Source organism: Trichomycterus rosablanca, chromosome 24 (assembly GCF_030014385.1).
Source record: "Trichomycterus rosablanca isolate fTriRos1 chromosome 24, fTriRos1.hap1, whole genome shotgun sequence".
Classification (NCBI taxonomy): domain Eukaryota; kingdom Metazoa; phylum Chordata; class Actinopteri; order Siluriformes; family Trichomycteridae; genus Trichomycterus; species Trichomycterus rosablanca.
Window position 1 is genome coordinate 8,013,569 of NC_086011.1, and position 15,976 is coordinate 8,029,544.

Consider the following 15,976-nt stretch of genomic DNA (forward strand, 5'->3'; position numbering starts at 1 on the left):
AAATGTTTAAACGTAATCATTTAAAGGGGTGTCCACATACTTTTGATCATATAGTGTCTCTGAAGAACACAGTGACTTTGTAGTTCTACAATTACTGACTATAATAATGCTGTTCTTCAATGGTCAGGACCCCCACAGGACCACTACAGAGCAGGTATTACTTGGGTGCTGGGTCATTCTCAGCACTGCAGTGACACTGACATGGTGGTGGTGTGTTAGTGTGTGTTGTGCTGGTTTGAGTGGATCAGACACAGTGGCGCTGATGAAGTTTTTAAACACCTCACTGTCACTGCTGGACTGAGAATAGTCCACCAACCAAAAATATCCATCCAACAGCGCCCCGTGGGCAGCGTCCTGTGACCACTGATGAAGATCTCAAAGATGACCAACTCAAACAGCAGCAATAGATGAGCGATCGTCTCTGACTTTGCATCTACAAGGTGGACCAACTAGGTAGGAGTGTCTAATAGAGTGGACAGTGAGTGGACACGGTTTTGATCCACTCATACCAGCACAACACACACTAACACACCACCATCATGTTATTGTCAGTGCAGTGCTGAGAATGATCCACTACCTAAATAATACCTGCTCTGTGGTGGTCCTGTGGGGGTCCTGACCATTGAAGAACAGGATGAAAGCGGGCTAAAAAAGTATGTAGAGAAACAGATGGACTACAGTGAGTAATTGTAGAACTACAAAGTGCTTCTATATGGTAAGTGGAGCTGACAAAATGGACAGTGTGTGTGAAAACAAGGAGGTGGTTTTAATGTTATGGCTGATCGGTGTATATATAAACACCAATGTGTTTAAAAAGTCCTTAAAAGTGCAGCGTTACAGGTATTGTTTAGCCTGGTTCACTGCACATTTGCCAATTTGCCCAGGCGCTCTTGCTGTAATTAAATACATTTAGGCAGTGGGTGACCTCAGCTCGGATTTGCAGTTCTGAATTATAGACATGGTCTGCTCAACCTGACAGGCAAAGAGACCCTAAGGCGAGAGGAGAGTGGACAGTAGAAGTAGAAGTTTTGCATCTAATAATTATTAATAGAATTTAAAACACTGCTTTACCTCTAAGCATCCGGTAATATCTTCTCTAGGGGAACTAGTTCTCGATTTCAATAAATGCTGACACGCAGGATTCAAAAAGATTAAAAGAATTCTGTAAACACTGTAAATAGGGTAACTAGAGTCACGCTGGCAAGCGAGGGCTACACATCATCTCACGTCAAAATGAATTTTTCATGAAAGCTAAGTGTCGCCTCTGTTGAAGGCTGCCCATCCCCCTATACACTATCCACAACACCCCCATGAGTTATGGCAGTTCAGAATCTATTGCACTATTTTCCTAGTCAGAATTGCTTGCTGACATTTCAGCCTGACCTGTAATGGTCTATTAAGCTACAATCATACAGCGTGTTGTTTTTCGATTGGGCGTCGCGTCCTTCGTGCCTAGTATTAGCTTCCTGGAGTAACAACCTTTAAAAGAAAGATACACACATTGACCTTTAGCTTATGGCCTTTGAGAGGGGAAAAACAGTCCACAGAGTCATCAAGGGGAAGCAATCTGCATCTTTTATGACCCATCACAGCAGGAAACTCACTCGAGTCTTAGTTAATAAAGAATACTAGGGTAATTAACACTTATTCTAAGAATGGTAACATGGGGCAAGATTTACACCAACGCTGCTTGTTGACCTTTGCTTAGAACGGACCCTCAATTCCACTGTCTGGTTGCATTATTCTCAGTCTCCGTATTGTGACCTAATTTTACTAAGCTATAGCATGTATAGCATGTAATGGGCATATTAGTGACACTTGTGAATAATTCTCTTAGTAAGATCAATCCTTAAATATTTCATGACCTATGTGTAAATCAGTAGAACCATTCCAACAAACGGCCCCAGGGCTGATCCACATGCCCGCTATCGGCAATACGGACTGTAAAATATTAATAGCACGTGTTATTTTGACCTCACAAAGGACAATCTACATTGCTGGTATGTGAATTACATGTTTAATTGATTTTAGAAAGTGCACTACTTCTATTATTGACAGACTTAAATGAAAGAAACGAAATGCATGTTAATAACTGTAAATCATACAACCTTTTAATGTCATGTCATATGCCATTTAATATTCAATGAATTCCAGTTTGTGCCATGTTCGCTTCCCACCCATCCCCAGTCGCCAGGGTTTTAGTCTTAGTTTTCACACCTGTTTCAAGTTTAGTATCCTGTACCTGTTTTGGGTTTGCCGTTACCCTCGTTTGTTACCTATTTGCTTGTTGCAAAGTATTAGATCATCACGAGCGCCTGTACTGAGTCACGTACTTTGACTACAGCCTGTACCAGTGTGACTTATTGCATAGCATTGTCTAATTAAGCCTGTTTGCAGATCGACTGACCATTGCTGACCATAGATTTGTGACTGTGATTTGGGATTATGGAAAATTTGGAGATGGAAGAAGACAAAACAGTACAGGCTCTCGTGACGCTCTAAGACTTTGCAACAAGCAAATAGGTAACAAACAAGGGTAACGGCAAACCCAAAACAGGTGCCGATTTCTAAACTTAAAACGGGCAAGTCGTAGCCTAATGGTTAAGGTACTGGACTAGTAATCAGAAGGTCACTGGTTCAAGCCCCACCACTGCCAAGTTGCTGCTGTTGGGCCCTTGAGCAAGGTCCTTAACCCTCAATTGCTCAGACTGTATACTGTAACTGTAATGTAAGTTGCTTTGGATAAAGGCATCTGCTAAATGCTGAAAATGTAAACCTGCACTGTGTATAGTGTGTACTCATATGTGGACAACACCATAAGGATTTAATTGAAGTGTGGCCTTTTATAGAATGACTGCACAAAGTGAGGTGTGTAACACATGGTTTGGCAACCCTACTGAACACCATTGGGATAGATTGGAACATTGTAGTCCAATATTGGTGCCTTGCACTTGACTAAATTGGCTAGAATGGAGTCCAACTTGATATTAATGCCAAAAGTCTTGGCATGGTACATCCAACAAGCTTATGGTCCGGAGCTCATGGGAGAGCTCATCTGCATACATGTAATATACTTAGCAAATAACAGAAACCCCAAACAATCTATTAATGTTGCCTGTGTTTTGTTACACCCCCAAATACTACCGATTAATTTGATTCAGTTTTCCCTTACCTATTAATTATTTAGTCATTGATTGTTTAATACAGTATCCCTAATGGATAAGAATCTGGATTTAGCAGTTCCATTAGCCAGACTGTGAGTGCTTTACTCTGAGGGCTTGATTTATTTATCTAATATCCCTTTGTGCAGCTCACTGTATCAGTGTTGGCAAGTTTTAAAGCAAAAAAAAAAAAAACAACAGCATGTCTGGCTCTTAAGATTCTATTTTTTGATGGCAATATCCTGGTCAGTTCCAGTGAAATACCCTGTAGAAATCGCTAATCCATCACAGGGTTGGATGGCTGCAGCTTTTCTCTTCAGACATGGCCAATCATGTCTGTGTGGATACCCAGCTGGCTGATAGCCACACAGAGATTCAAACCCAGGGCTCAGCAGTGGTCACTTTTATTATTTATTTGCTTACTAATGTCACGATTGTCTTCACACAGGTATTTGGAATCAAGTGCAAGTTTATTAGGTGATACAACAAACTCTAGTCCAGGAAACGTACAGGGTAAAATAAATACCGAGAGCAAACAAAGCCAAAACACAAATCCAGAAATCGTAGTCGTAGTTCGAAAAGAGTCCAATACACAATGATCAAAACATGAAATGATAGCGCTTGGAATTGTAGAGAAAATCATACAAGACTTCGCAAAGTATTCATCTGTACACAGGGTTTATATACACTAAACATGGTTGATTACCGACAGGTGAGCACCGGAAACTAAAAATCAGGGGATAGCGACCTCTGGAGGTGTGGCGGTGCATTATCAGCAGCAGATCTGACAACTAACACCTAGTGGAAATTTAAATTCAATGTCCTTCCATGTTCTTCATAGGTGGAAGGAAACCTAAAGGACATGAGAGGAACATGCAACAACTCACTGACAATGATTAAAGATTAGGCACCACCAAGCCCATTCCCATAACATAAGCTAATATCTTATTATTTATTTAACTTCACGTTGTACTACTGTTTTATCCTGGTCAGGGAAGCAGTGGGCTCAGTTTTCCCAGAATTACTGGGTGCATTGCCGTTACACACCCCAGACAAGATGCTAATCCATGCTGGGCCCTTGGCCATCTCCCATGGACGCGGACAGAACATGTGAAACTTCAGACGGCAACCAGAGACCTACCATGCTTTGCCACACAATCTGAAAATCTGGTCAAATAAAAGGTAATTAGATCTACTACATGGCCAAAAGTATGTGGACACCCTTCCTACTGAATGACTTTACATGTTTCATCCACACCCATTGTTAACAGGCGTATAAAATCAATTTTGGCCCCTTACTATTCCAGCATGACTGTTTTCCTGTACACAATGCAAGGTCTATTATGGCACGATCTGATTACTTTGTGGTGCTTTAGGATGAATAGGAATGCTCATTGTTTAGAATGTCCATATAGAATGTCCATCAAGAGCATGTTCAAGTGTCTACATATTTTATATTGTAAGGAAAGAGCAGAGCAAGTTTTAAGCAGCCCCAGTCAGATGTTAAGTCTACTGACCCCCACACTCTTCAGAACACTACACCACATTTATTCTGTGCCAATTTGCCAACATCAAAAAATTCCCCTGTGATTTTTGTTGCCTGAAGCAATTCAACGATACTCTAAAAATTTCAGGCTGAAAACATCCTCCTGGAATCCGAACCCTCCGACTTCTGTCTCGTCCTGCTATTTACATTCTGTTCAGCCCTCGAGAAATTTAACAAGACAGTGGAAATGCCGGGCGCGTCTCATCTGCTTATTCCGTGTATCTTCGAGATCATACCGACCCTTTTTTTTCCATTCATCTTTTTCCCCGGTTAAGCCCCCGCTTTCTTGGCCCAGTTTTGGCTGAACAATGGAGACAATCGGACGTCCCCCTGAGGGCTGGGCCGGTGAGTCTAAATATCAAAAGGCTTACAGGGGAGACTCCAACGAGCAGCCTGGCGTCCACCGTCCATCTGCTAGATGAGGTGAAAAGAGGGGGAATGTGGACCAGCGCTCCTCAGAGAGATAGAATGTCGTTTCTTTCACATTCCTGTCTTCATTTTTCTTCCTAATGTTTTTTCTGGAAGATGGTCATGGACGCCTCTGTCAGCTGTCGAGTGATGGTGATGGTGTCCCCCTTAATACTTTCAGTCCCAGACATGCTCAATCTCACACATACAGTATCTTTAACCTTCCACAACCCCCCTTTGACTCCTGACTAACCTTGAGAGCAATATTCCATTGGAAAATATATATTTTATATCATTTTCTTTTGTCTGGATATCTTAAGAACTAATCAAAATAGCAACACTTTTGCATACATGTCAATATGACAGAGGGATTGACTTAAACATGGCATATTTCCACTAATCTTGGTTTTTTTTTCAACCAGGGATGTTAGCAATCAGTAATATTCGCACATAATCACTAAATAATTGACTTAAAAACGACAATTCAATTCGTATTGATCTGGTGACACCTGTCGGTAAAGCTGTGGAACTGCATGTTTAGCTTTCTGTATTAAACTGGAGATTAGATTTAATATTCCTTTGTGCAGCTCACTGTATTAAAGTTGGCATGTTTAAAAGCAAAAAAAATCCAACAGCATGTCTGGCTCTTAAGATACTTTTTTTTTTTTTTTTCATTTTCATCAACAGCGTTAACCTGGTCAGTTCCAGTTAAATACCCTGGAAAGATCGGTAATCCATCACAGGGTTGGATGGCTGCAGCCTTTCTCTTCAGACATGGCCAATCATGTCTGTGTGGATGGCCGGCTTGCCAATAGCCACACAGATATTCAAACCCAGGGCTCAGTGGTGGTCACTTTTGTTATTTATTTGATTACTTAAAACCTAGTGGAAATTTACACCTAATCATGAAATTGCTGTACAAACCAAACCTCAAACATTGGCATTAATGCTGTAATTAGCACTTAGCATTTGCAGCGATAACAGCCTACGCAAGATTTTGTTGTGCGCCTGAGAACTTATGCCTATTTAGTTTAAAAAGCCTTTGTGAGGTGTGACATTCAGGTTGACACTTCGTACGCGATATAGCTCTGTGTGGTAAGCCAATACTGGCAGGTGACAAGAAGTGGCAGCACACTGAATATATGTGGGAAGGAAGGGGCGTATTTATTTGGTTCTCAGTGAGAGCGGATTCACAATCAGGAACCGGAAATGACTAGATTGGGAGATAAAGGATCAGGGGTGCTCAAACTTACAATACAAATATTAAGAATCAGAATTAGAATACCACATTAGAATACTTTTTGAGGATGGAGTTGGTGTTGGACTCCCACTTTAGGTCAATGGAAATTGTAGTTACCAAGAACCTGAAGGTCTCCACAGTAGACAGGTTCTTGGGAACTACAATATGTGTAACATTTATGTGTATTAGTTACTTTATCTACATGTATGTTTGTATGTGATTAAAATATTTATTACACATTCATTTACTTATTAAAAATTTACATACTGGAGACTAAAAGCCCAGCATTTAGGTTTCCATGTCTTTATTCTATGCACAGTTAGCAGAATTTAGCTTCTTCCACTGAACTAGATCATGCTTTACACAATCAAAGGTTTTTGGGTGGACTTCCATATGCTACAATGAAACGAACTCAATAGTCTGTTATGTATGGCTTGCCATATCTGCTGTACACCTTGAGATAATAGCATGCGCCCCCTGAGCATGTGGCACTCCACATGTGGCCTTCCACCCTCTAAATCTCTGACCCCAGTGCCATCGCCCCTATTAACACTGCCTGTTATCTACCACAACACAGCAGGAACATTTCAATCCATGTAATGGGGGATGGGCAACAATGAATGGTTTGGTATCTCCATCACTGTTCTCTGCTGTTCTACACCACAGGTCACTAACACACGCCTCTCCCAACACGTGTGCAGGTACTGGACTAGTAATTGGAAGGTTGTTGGGTAAGCTCAACCACTTTGCCCAACCAAGTTGCCACTGTTGGGCCCCTATACAAGGCTCTGAACCCTTAATTGCTCAAATTGAAGACCCGTTAGCAAAGGGTGTGAATGACACACCTGATCTAAATGTTTAAATGGGGTGTCCACATACTTTACTCATTTGGTAATTTGGTTTTACACTCCTGCTAATGGATAAGAGTGTCAGAACATGTGCTTCACCCTAATAATACATTACATTTCCTGTCAGTTTGGGACATCTGTCCTTTAAGGAGTCCTATAATGGCCATAAAATGGTCAAGGTTAAATGGAGCACCTCCTATGACAAAAGAAAAGGCTCTAAGGCTCCGTGTTAACGGATTCCCTGCTACTTACTAGACAATGAATCAAACAGGCTCAAAGAAACCACATTAATAAATAATGGATAGGATTTTACAGGGAAGAATATTTAATGGAAACTGATCTCTGTGAATGACAGTCAATTGTAAACCAACCTACAAGACCGAGTACACAACAACGTTCAGGTCTAGTGGTCAAAATTGATATCTGGAGGTCCAAAAGAGCATTGATGCAATGTTCAATCAGCTGATGGACTTGTATTACTTTCCAGCTATACTAGACTGGTGTATAGATATGAGCAGTTAGCACCATTTATCTGCCCAGTGATGTGTATGACTGTGTGCTGGAGTTCCTACCTACCAGGTTCCTACCTACAAGCAATAGTGTGGAAACTGGTAAGAGCAAAACTGATAGAAAAATGTACAGTAGAATACAGAGCTAAATATCATGACAGGGATGTTATTTGGACAGGGTGTGGCTAAACACCTGAATTTAATAAAGGGTGTCTACAATCATCTGGCCATATAGCATGTTTTTAACTAGATTGAATATTTATAATGTGCTTTTATCCTCGGGGTGAGGATCAAGTGAACAAAAACAGTACTATTACAAGCCAGATGTTCAGCTTGCTTTGATATTGCACATCAAAAACTAAAAGCAACAAATGTCATGTTTAGGGTTCTTTGTGATTCTGAGGACAGAAGAGGCAAACCTGACTTTGATCAGACAGGTAAAGGAAACACCTGAACTTACATAAACACTCATAATATAGAGGGTATAGAAGTAAATATAAGCAGTAATAAGGATAGCACAAATTAATAACATCAGTATTATGTTGCAAAGCATCAAGTCAATTTATATGACCAGTCTGCCCAGACCCTAGAACCCCAGAATAGGAGCCTTACATCCAAGATTTGGAAAGACACACGCTGGAACCAGAGCTGGGATCTCGAATACATCGTATCGAATCCCAGCTCTGCCTGCCAGCTAAGGCTGAGCGGCCACATGAACAACGATTGGCCTGTTGTTCAGATATGAGCTGATATGAGCAAGACTAAGCCGGATGCGGTCTCTCTCTCATGACTTGTGCACAGAGATGAGAAAAGAGTGCTCTCAGGGTGTGTCTCTCCGTACACAACGCTGAGCTGCACTACACTCGTCAAAGTGTAGGTGATAAGATGCATACGGCATGCTGCCCACGTGTCGGAGGGGGCATGGGTTAGGTTCGTTCTCCTCAATCAGAGAGGGGATCGGCATTGGTGGAGAGGAAGCATGACGCAATCGGGCAATTGGACGCGCTAAAAGGGAGAAAGCGGGGAGAAAATATATGACCAGTCTGCCCAGACCCTAGAACCCCAGAATAGGAGCCACACATCCAAGATTTGGAAAGACTAATCAAAAGTCTTAGTAAGTAAGTGTGTTTTCAATCTGTATGTTATGAATTTTTTTTTTACAGCATCATGGTTCAATTTTGGCCTGTTATTGTCGACAAAATGTCTGCAGTTCACCAAGGTTTCCACCAAGGTTACAAGGCTTTATGTTTGGGATTGTTTGTCTATTTAAAACCCCCTATCATCTCTCTATACTGAGTTACATATTTTTATGGACCTTGGTTTATACACTATACAAACCCTAGGGACAGTCATAGAGGAACAGGACAGGGATTTCCCAAACTTTCACCACAAAGCATTTGAGAACCTTGGTTGGTGGTGGTGTGTTAGTGTGTGTTGTGCTGGTAAGAGTGGATCAGACACAGCAGCACTGCTGGAGTTTTTAAATACCGTGTCCACTCACTGACCACTCTATTAGACACTCCTACCTAGTTGGTCCACCTTGTAGATGTAAAGTCAGAGACGATCGCTCATCTATTGCTGCTGTTTGAGTTGGTCATCTTCTAGACCTTTATCAGTGGTCACAGGACGCTGCCCACGGGGCACTGTTGGCTGGATATTTTTGGTTGGTGGGCTATTCTCAGTCCAGCAGTGACATTGAGGTGTTTAAAAACTCCATCAGCGCTGCTGTGTCTTATCCACTCATACCAGCACAACATGTCAGTGTCACTGCAGTGCTGAGAATGATCCACCACCTAAATAATACCTGCTCTGTAGTGGTCCCTCTTACATATTAGCACAGTCATAGTGGAACAGGAAAGAGCTTTCCCAAACTCACCACAAAGCATTTGATTGCTTGTCAGGAATGGGTGTGACTATATCAACTTAATAATTTTGAAGCTATATAATGTATATTATATTAAAACAAAAGCAATCATGGATAAATACGTGTTCCGCCCAATGTTTTTCCTCATAAAACAATCACAACGTCATGATGTGGCTTATGTACAGATTTATGCTAATGCCTTCGCTACTACCCAAGGCTTTCTAAGTCATTGAAATGAATTTATGCCTATGCTAGAGACTTAGATATTGATTCTAATCCCTACACAGCTGCAATGTATTCCTGTTTTAGTATTCTCTTACATCCATAACCAGCCAGTGCATTGACCGAGTATGCCCCAGACGTGCTGGCCTTTTGGGGAGGGGGTTTGAGCCTTTCCATTAGTGTCTTCCCTTGCTTGTTGTTGTTTCAAGCCTCAAAGCTAGTCTGCCCACACAAGAACAAACGCTGCTCTTTAATTTAATCACACCCTCTTCCAGACGCACCCCTTGTCGGGAGCGAACTGCTGTTTCACGGCTAAAAATAGAACGTCGGAAAAAAACAAAGACCATGAACTGAAAGGTGTGCAATCTATCGCGGCACTGGAAACCTGAGATGGCAAGGAACTTGACTTCATGGAAAAAGATAAAGATGGGAAACATATAAGAAGGCATCGATGACCCTAAGGGAGGGCGAGGTGTTCCAGTAATGTGGTTTTGGTTGCTTATTTCAAATTCCAGCAGTGACCAGCATGAAAGGGCAAACACACTTACCACTGATGTAACATAAGCAAGATGCCAGGTATAAGGATAATTTGAAATGTGGAATACACTGATCAGCCATAACATTAACACCACCTCCTTGTTTCTACACTCACTGTCCATTTTATCAGCTCCACTTACCAAATAGAAGCACTTTGTAGTTCTACAATTACTGACTGTAGGCCATCTCTACATTCTCTACATACCTTTTTAGCCTGCTTTTACCCTGTTTTTCAATGGTCAGGACCCCCACAGGACCACCACAGAACAGGTATTATTTAGGTGGTGGATCATCCTCAGCACTGCAGTGACACTGACATGGTGGTGGTGTGTTAGTGTGTGTTGTGCTGGTATGAGTGGATCAGACACAGTGTCCGTGTCCACTCACTGTCCACTCTATTAGACACTCCTACCTGTTTGGTCCACCTTGTAGATGTAAAGTCAGAGACGATCGCTCATCTATTGCTGCTGTTTGAGTTGGTCATCATCTAAACCTTTATCAGTGGTCACAGGACGCTGCCCACGGGGCGCTGTTGGCTGGATGTTTTTGGTTGGTGGACTATTCTCAGTCCAGCAGCACTGCTGTGTCTTATCCACTCATACCAGCACAACACACACTAACACACCACCACCATGTCAGTGTCACTGCAGTGCTGAGAATGACCCACCACCTAAATAATACCTGCTCTGTGGTGGTCCTGGGAGAGTCCTGACCATTGAAGAACAGCATGAAAGGGGGCTAACAAAGTATGCAGATAAACAGATGGACCGCAGCCAGTAATTGTAAAACTACAAAGTGCTTCTATATGATAAGTGGAGCTGATAATATGGACAGTGAGTGTAGAAACAAGGAGGTGGTTTTAATGTTATGGCTGATAAACATGTGCCAAAAATAAAAATGTGACAAAAAATAGGCAAAATGCCACCATCTATTGGAAACTTGACGTAAATGCAGTTGACTGCCAGACAGCCAGGCTAGTCCAAGAAACTCAGACAGGTCATTTAGTCATTCATTATCCATAACCATTCAATCCTGTCCATCCCAGAGCACCGGACACTCTGAATTATGGGCAATTTGGAGTAGAAACTCTATAATTAAACATATTTTGTTTTGGAGCTCGAAAGGGAACCAGAGTTACAAGAGGAAACCTACTCAGTTTACACGCCAAATTCTACAAATAAGAGTATTAGCGCTTAGGATCAAACCTGGAACGCTGGAGCTGTGTAAAGCCAAAACTACCAGCTTCAGCATCACGTTCTTGAAACGTGTGTCGATCTTTATCCACATATTAAATAATATTATACGATTATTTAGAATCCAGACCTGAAAAAGCAAGCAAAGCATGTTAGCCCTGTGCTAACAACAAAAGTCTGGAGGTGTTCAAGGTAATTAGATGAGACTGCAAAGTTGTAGATGTGTCCTTATGATTAGAAATACACAACCACACCCTGATGCCAAAAATTCTATGGACTGTAGAAAAGCATTAAAAAACTGCAAGAAGAGTATCAATCCACAATAAAGCGAATTGTCTTCAAATGTAGCTAATTACAACGTGCAATGCTAAATGAGCTACAGAAGAACCAGAATGTTACAGATAAGCTACAAAAATATCTTTTACTTGCTTATTTCTGTTATTGTGTCCACTCTAAGGAAAACACTCCACAAAGCGGCATTTATAGATGAACCACAAATAAAAAAACAAGTTTTTTAATAAGCATGGACACACAGTGACATGCAAAGATCCAATGTGACTGTTCCTAACACACACACACCAAAAAACACACAAATTACTAATGCAAAAAGCTCCCAGTTAAGCAGAAACCTTCACCTATTAACTTTGAGTATGTGACAGACTGAGTAAGGTCCTCAATTGACAACTCATTAGCAATACCATGTGGATGCTTAACAACACTTCAATGTTTGTGTATAGATGAGACCAAGATGGGCAGCACAGTGACACAACAGGTCGTGTGGATTAAGTACAGCCCCGAGGACCTAGAACCCTAGGTTCAAACCTGCCATTGTCTCATTTCGCCCCTGCCAGAGTTGCTAGGTGATCGGTTTGTTTCCCACCTCAGTAAAACATGCCAGTAAGTGGATGACCAACTGCATGGTGTTCATTTTTTCATTTCGGGGTGGGTCTAGTTTCCCCAGAATTATTGGGCACTATAAAGTAACACACCCAGGACAAAATGCCGACCTCTATCAACAGACATATCCGGTTAAGTATGTGTGTTAATACCCAAACAGCTGATAGATCCGCCAGGAACTCAGACTCTGGACCCCAGCAGTAGTGGGCTAGTATAATTTACTTAAATATAATACATGCAATTACTACAATACCAAATTGGTTTAATCTTTAAATGATAAAATGACTTTGCAAACATTATGTTAAATATGCAACTGTTTACCGTAATTAACTGAAATAATTTGCAGAATGAGCGAGAGTTGAGATGGAGTCATAAACCATTCGAGCCAGGGTCACTGACCAAAAGCATGTGGCTTCCTGGGTGAAAATCTACCTCTTCCACTCTATTCAAATGAACAAACCCTCACCAGCATTCAATCTTTGAGATCTGATACCACAGATCACATTTCACTTCATGGTAAATTATGTCTCTGTGGAAGACGTATTACAACCCCCTGAATGGAGGAGATGACATGTGTACTTTGGGTTATTCACGTCGAAGAATCCAGCTTGGTGGGAGATGCCAGGTGGATAAACCAGGTCCTATGGTGATAGATATCTGAATAGGGATCCGGAGGAGGGATCCTTTTGCATTTTTAATTCTTTAGAAAAAATCAATCAAGGGGATAATTCAATTGTGGGATCTGAAGCTCCCTATAAGGTATAGAAATAACTGTAAATGGGAACAACTCATACACTGTGTGGCCAAAGTGTTGGACAAAAGCTTGGGGAACTGCAGGCACTTGGCGGTTCCTACAGCCCCCCTAGGAATACGGTATATGTAACTCAAATTAAATATGGAAAAGAAAAGGACTGAATAAATGACATTTAAGCAGAGCAAATGCGTTAAATGGTGATTCTTTGTTGATCTGTTTACATCAAACTCAAGAAAATGTAGACTGAAAACTGCATAAATAAAATGTTAAATTCTATTGAATATCAACTGTTTCCTCTTAATGCCCACAATGCACACTTGGGCAGAAAGTAATTGGCCCCTCTAACATAGCATCTGGCCCCTGCCTGGCCCCCCCACCTCACATGGTCTAGAACCGCCATTGCCATTAGACTCTTTTGATAAATCGTCCAGTTCATGAAGTTGTCAAGGCCCTAAGTGAGCAAAGCAGTCCGAAATCATGATGCTCCCTCCACCATGCTTCAAAGTTGTTTGTTTGAAACTTTGAAGCATGGTGGACCAATAGTTTTTATTCATTTTTTTTAAGAATTACATTACAAAATATTAAATTTTATTATGAGGACTATAATAATACTGGACACACAGAACCAGAAGTACAAAATGCACCACTGATGTCTGCAAAAAGTTTTAGCCATCCATGCTAACTGCATTATGCAGAGAGAGCATTATGCAGTCCTAGGCCAAACGCACGGGCTCTAATGCTACAAAACAAAACCTATACTGACTCTTACGGAATATCATTTTGATAGTTGGGTCAAGTTTGCCAATTAGAGGCTTCTTGTTTTGGGAAGACCAATTTTAGGGACCAATTTCATTTCAGGTATCCTCCCCTCCATCCCTCCCTTCATCCCTATCCCTCCATCCTTGCTTTAGATGCGGCCTCAACACAAATACCATAATAAAATAAAGCAAAATGCTTCTCAGGCTGTGTTTTTCTTTGTGTTTATAAGACGCACACGGGCTAACAAACTGTTCTTGGAGGAAAAAGGCGCATTCCTGGGAGGACAGGAGCGTGTTTATAATTTGCGCAGAGCAGCAAAAGATGACACCGCATCACTGAGAGATGCGCAATACAAGCCATGCAAACTGGACCACAAGCAAAGATAAGCACACACAGAATTACAAGAGCAGCTTTTCCACCATTAAGTCCCGTTTGTTCTAGAAACAGCCGTAACACTTGTTTTAATGTCGCTTTTTCACTTAGCGCACCTGCGTTTCCAGCGCGGTCGGAGAGGCCGGTCGCGTCCCATATGCACAAATCCCCAAATTTCCGCAATACCCCCAGTGACGTTCTGCTTCTTACCTGCTCAGCAGCTTCTAAAGCCCGTATTCCGCTGTGTGGGGTATAAACAAGACGCGCAGTTCAGACAGGAAATGCGGTAGGCTACTGATGGTTATTATTCGGATGTCCTCTCCTGTCTTTGGCCGTCTAGAGAGCGAAACTGCCGAGCGAAGCGCGCGCCCGGTCCTGCCGTGCGCGCCGCCGCGCTTAGGCTAAAAGTACACGTGAGCGTGGACAGGTGTTCGTGTCAGGGGTGCGCGCGTCATTTCTCATTCGGGTCTGAATTTTTCTACCATCAGTGGCGTAACTACAGGAAGGGGGTGGGCAGGTGCACTGGGGCCCATGGCGGGGGGGGGGGGGGGGGGGGGGGGGGGGGGATTGGGCCTGGGCCTCCAGGACATGAACTCAACCACCGACCTAGGACATGAACTCAACCACCCACCTAACTTGAGGGGGCCCAAAATTTTTTTTTGCACTAGGGCCCATGAGCTCCTAATTACGCCACTGTCTACCATGGTGTTTAGCTTCCTGTCAGATCAGACCAATCTAGACTTTGGCCAGCATTTTTCTTTATGGAAGATTCTTGTCCAATCACTTGTCATCTCAAACCTGAACTACTGAAATTCCCTACTGGCAGGTGCTCCCATGTCCACTATTACACTGTAAGCCCGGACTTTATATCTACAGACATCCCAAGTTGCAAAAACTCATTTCAGGGAGGTACCCCCGGACCCGGACCGGACCTCGACCCAACCCCCCCAAGCCCCCCCCAAAAAAAGATAATAGATTTATGTTCCCTACATAGTGCACTAGACTGTATATTCGAAAAGAATTTATGTTCCCTACTTAGTGCACTAGATAGTGTACTAGATAATAGACTTATGTTTCTTACATAATGCTTTAGGTAGCGTATTAGTTAACGGATTTAGGTTCCCTACATAGTGCACTAAATTGTATATCAGATAACGGATTTATGTTCCCTACATAGTGCACTAGATAGTATTTTAGATATGAATTTATGTTCCCTACATAGTGCACTAGATAGTATTTTAGATATGAATTTATGTTCCCTACATAGTGCACTAGAGAGTATTTTAGATATGAATTTATGTTCCCTACATAGTGCACTAGATAGTATTTTAGATATTAATTTATGTTCCCTACATAGTGCACTAGAGAGTATTTTAGATATGAATTTATGTTCCCTACATAGTGCACTAGATAGTATTTTAGATATTAATTTATGTTCCCTACATAGTGCACTAGACAGTATATTAGACAATTGATTTATGTTCCCTACACAGTGCGCTAGATTGTATATCAGATAACGGATTTAGTATGTCGATTTTTGTGTGTCGCTCTTGGCAGCTCGTTCTAGATTCCGGGAAATTTTGCAAATTACCTTTTACTTTTCATTTATGGCTTTTTGCAAAAGTGAACTTTCTCGAATGTCTTTTGCGAAGTGGAACCTTTGTTA

At 41.8% G+C, this 15,976-nt stretch overlaps 1 protein-coding gene across 1 annotated transcript in view; it reads right to left on the reverse strand.

Annotated features, from left to right (window-relative positions):
• The window catches only part of nfasca (neurofascin homolog (chicken) a), a 95,308-nt gene extending 80,674 nt beyond the window's left edge, over window positions 1-14,634 (reverse strand). Inside the window, exon 1 of the mRNA XM_062987064.1 lies at window positions 14,521-14,634. The gene's annotated coding sequence lies outside the window, so the exon portion shown is untranslated. The remainder of the gene's footprint in view (window positions 1-14,520) is intronic.
• Between the last annotated feature and the right edge of the window lie 1,342 nt (window positions 14,635-15,976).